The sequence below is a fragment of the Octodon degus genome, unplaced genomic scaffold (assembly GCF_000260255.1).
Source record: "Octodon degus isolate 3935 unplaced genomic scaffold, OctDeg1.0 scaffold00067, whole genome shotgun sequence".
Lineage (NCBI taxonomy): Eukaryota > Metazoa > Chordata > Mammalia > Rodentia > Octodontidae > Octodon > Octodon degus.
In genome coordinates this window covers 6,396,685-6,400,482 of record NW_004524643.1, presented here as the reverse complement: position 1 = coordinate 6,400,482, position 3,798 = coordinate 6,396,685, and positions in this window count along the sequence as shown.

Genomic DNA, 3,798 nt, shown 5'->3' with positions numbered 1-3,798 from the left:
TCTGTATATCAAACATCTTAGGCATAATATGAAACAGGTATTTTTCATCAAGTATTGATATGTTGAACTTTAAGTCCCTACAGAATATGATAAAAACATTTAAAAATTAGAATATATTTTTAAAATAGGCATAAAGAATTATATACGTCTGTCTTTTCATTTTCTTAATGCTGTCTTTTTAAGATCAAAGGGTTTTAATCTGTTTTCCTTGTTTTTGCTTTGTGGTCCAGGTTGGCTTTTAATTTGCTGCATAGTTAAAACTGACCTCAAACTCAAGATTCTATCTTTTGGCAGAAGCATGCCAAGACATAGGATTATAGATGCTGTACTACTCCTTGCTCAAAGAGTATTAATGTTAATAAAGCTTAATCAATATTTTTATTTTATGGCTTGTACTCTTGGTATAATGTTTAAGAATTCTGAGTAATTCAAAGTCATGAAGATTTCTCTAATTATTTAGTAAATACATGGTTTTAGCTTTTTTTTTTTTTAAATCTAGGTCTATGATTTTTTTGGGTTAATTTTTGTGTAGATCATGTGTGAAATAAAGATCTAATGGGGTTGGCAAGATAGCTAAGCAGACTAAAGTGCCTCCTTAGGCAAGTGCAGGGATCAAGGTTCAATCCCCAGCACCACATGCTGTGCCAGCGTCTCCCCCAGGGCGGGCTGAGCTGGCCAGAGTCCAGGCATAGCAGTGCACTCATGTAATCCCAGGCCCGGGGAGATGGCTCAGTGGAATAAGCACTTCTCTGGCAAGCGCAAGGGCCTGAGTTCAATCCCCGGTTCCACAAAAAAAAAAAAAAAAAAAAAAAAAAAAATTAAAAAAAAAAATTCAAAAAAAAAAAAAAAAAAAAAAAAGACTACTTCATGTAATCCCAGCACTGGGGAAGTTGAAAACAGGAGAATCAGCACAAGCCTGGACTGCATGCAACAACCAAACACATTTTTTTAAAAAATTAAGTCTCTCCTGTCTTCCCTCTTTTTTTCCCTTTCCCTTTCTCCTGTCTTCCTTTCCTCTTTCTCTCTTTTTTATTTTTCTTCCATATGCCTATCCAAATGTCTTGGCATTCAGACACTATCTTTTAAAAAGGCTATCCTTTCATTATTGAATTATCTTGGCACATTTGTGGAGAATTAATTGACCATATAAATGACTTTATTTATGGACTCCCAAGTATATTTCATTGATCTGTCTGCTTAGTTGCACGCTATTAGCGTACTACCTCTTGATTCCGGTAGTACTGTAGTAAGTCTTGAAATCCTGAGGTATAAATTTTCCAACTTTGCTACCTTCATACATCTTTTGTCCCTACTAGCTCTTTTGCATTTCTATGTAAATTCTACAAAGTTATCTAGTAAGATTTGTTAAAAACTGTGGAAGTTCTGAGATTTCGAGGCCAGGACCTGACAGGACTTTTATTATATTATATTAAGCTACTTCCCAAGGCCCAAAGACAAACAAGCTAGAGGGGGATCTGAACCCAGGGAGTCTGAGTCTGTAAGCTGGATGTACAACTGAGGAAGGGAGCTCACAGGACTTTGAAGTAGTTGCCTGACAGGAAACAATCGGGCCGCTGCATTTTGTGGTGATGAGGAAAAACAGCAAAAGATAATTAAAGGATTAAGCTGAGATGAAGAAGCTGGACGCATGGGAGACCTGGATCAGATTCCCTAAATGGAAAATGCCTCCCTTTGTGTGGGCTGCTCTGTTGGTAGAACAGTGATCTCTGCAGCCCTTTAGGCAGGCACGGCACAGCAAACTTGGCTGTTCTCTCTAGGGCTGCTGTCTGTGAAACAAGCAGCTGTGCTTCTTTCCTGTAAGAAAATTTTATTTTAGCCTTACAACTGGCCCCCTTATGAGTTTCATCTTACGTACAGCTAAGAACTCATGCTGGCCAGGGATAATTTTTCTGTACTGCAAGCTAACAAGTTTCAGAACAATTTGTAGACTTCTGGTTTAACCTAACATTTCATACCCTTATGCCCCAATTTCAACATACTTTTCTTATATTATCTTCTCTTCATGCATTTTAATTGCTCATTGTCCCTCCAAGATACTTTAGGCATTTGACTGATCTACCCACAGGAATGCCTTTTCCTCTTATGTATAAATCAATTTTTTTTCTTTCTGCACCTTACTCATCTCTTCATTAAGAAGTAATATTAGTTTATTTATTCATCTCTTTTTCAAACGCTGAAGATAGAGCTCAGGGCCTCATGTGTGCTAGACAAGTGCTGTACTCCTGAAGTACAACTTCAGCTGAGAATTAATCTTTCTTATCTCCAACTTCTCTGTAGTAGATTATGTCTCTACAACCCAATTTGCTTCCCTTTTATTTAGTTATGCATGCTGTTTAAATTTTTTTTTTATGTATTTGGCACAGGGTCTCAATCAGCAGCTCAGACTGGTAGTGATCCTCCTATTTGAACCTCCGCAGCACTGAGATTACAGTGTGTACCGCCACGCCTGGTCTTGGCCGGCTCAGCGCACCCAGGGCAGGGCCTGCACAGCATGTGGTACCAGGGATCGAACTGGGTCCTTGCGCTTGTCTAGGCAGGCGCTTAGACTGCTGATCTATCTCTGTGGCCCATGCATGCTGTTTTTAGCAGCAGAATGTGTGTATTAGTAATGTCTGTATCACTTTTATTACTCTTTTTTCTTTCTTTTTTATGTATTTAGTATAGGGTCTACAGGGTCTCACTACACAGATCAAATTCCTAGTAATCCTCCTGTTTTCAGCCTCCCAAGCGCTGGGATTACAGGCATGTACTACAATGACCAGTCTAAATGGCCATCTCACGGCACGGGGGTGGGAGGTTGGGAGGTGGAAAGGGCAGGGCTGGCAAGGCCTTTTTTTATTCTTTGACAAGGTTTTGATAACAAATTTAGTTAGCTAAATAATAAATTCCCCTTGTACAAGCGAGTTCCCTATTTGTGCCACTAGGTGGCAGTGCACAGACTTCACACAATATATATGGAAGTTGCTGGGATTGCACATAAGGGCTTCATACAGGCAAGAACTTTACCACTGAACTACATCCTTAGACCCAGATCCCAGTTTTAAAAATTAAATAGGATTCTTGGATTTGTGGTTTATCATCAATTAGCCATACATACATTCCACCTTATCCTACTTTATCTGCCTTGAAACAACCTTGATTTAGCAAGCTATAATAGAGGCAACTGAAGGAATTGTATTTACTGCTTCAATATGAAACTTTTCCATTCTCAAGGGCCTTTCCATATAATTTTTTGGGAAAAATTATTTCACAACTTAATTGTAATTAGGGCATGTCTGAGGCCTAGTATCTTGCCATGGGAGCCAGGAATGGCCAAACATAACTGCACAAACATAAACCCATGTGTGCCTGGTCACAGCTGAGACTTCAACATCCGGGTCCCTGATGCTGTGCTGCCCCAGGACAAGACTACATCAACTGAATATAACCTGGTTCCTTGAGAACCGAGTAGTAATTATTAAAAAAAAAAGTGTTTCTCCTTGAGGAAAGAATAAGCCTATTAATCTGCCATGTATCCTCACTGTCCTCATCAACATAAAGATCATTAGCACAAGCCCACTACTGTTCATCCGATAATCCTTTCATCGTTTTCCTCAATCAATAAATGCTGAGGTTCTGGTTACCTCTTGGCCTTTTGTTCCCCATGAACTGGTCATCCCAGATCCCAGTTACAGTACCATTCTGTCTCTTGTGCTTTCTTTTTGCTGTGTACCATAACACCTTGCAGGAGACTGGGGTCCAGTACAGCGGTTCCTGATACTCTTATTACTGTATTAA